Raw genomic sequence first — 629 nt, 5'->3', positions numbered from 1 at the left:
AAATATATATAAAATATAAAATACAACATAAAGCCCACAATATAAAAATTTTGTATATATATATTATTTTCTACTAATAACATACAAATAAATCAAATTTGAGTTAAAAATATAACACAATATATATATATATATATATATATCATTTTATAATTCGAATTCGAATAAAATTAAGTGATTAAAAATTAAAAATAGACAAAAAAAAGCAATATAGAATAAGATAAAATGAAGTAAAATAAAATACTATAATAGTCCATCGGCTAAAATACTATATCTGATGAAAAAACTTTAAAATGACAAAAAACTTTAAAATAATTTAACATCATCTAAAGTTATATTAGAAGGTCCTGTACTTCCCTCAAGGTACACGTAATAACAGCAGACTTCCATAGGTAAAATCCGTCTCTGTTCACCAAACTTACAAAAGTTCATAAAAACCACTGGTCAAAAACATAGGTCAAAACACACACAAGCACCAATGGCCATTTCAAGGGTTTACCACCAAAGTCCATACACGTCATAATACAATCCAGTGATGACCCCCTCCTCAGGGTAACATTTACAACCAAACATCAAGTCGTTGACCCAAATATAATGCTTTTATTCTGTAACTAATAATTTTATATATA

This window comes from Octopus bimaculoides, chromosome 1 (assembly GCF_001194135.2).
Source record: "Octopus bimaculoides isolate UCB-OBI-ISO-001 chromosome 1, ASM119413v2, whole genome shotgun sequence".
Taxonomy (NCBI): domain Eukaryota; kingdom Metazoa; phylum Mollusca; class Cephalopoda; order Octopoda; family Octopodidae; genus Octopus; species Octopus bimaculoides.
The sequence above is the reverse complement of the archived record's forward strand: the minus strand, read 5'-3'. Positions refer to the sequence as shown.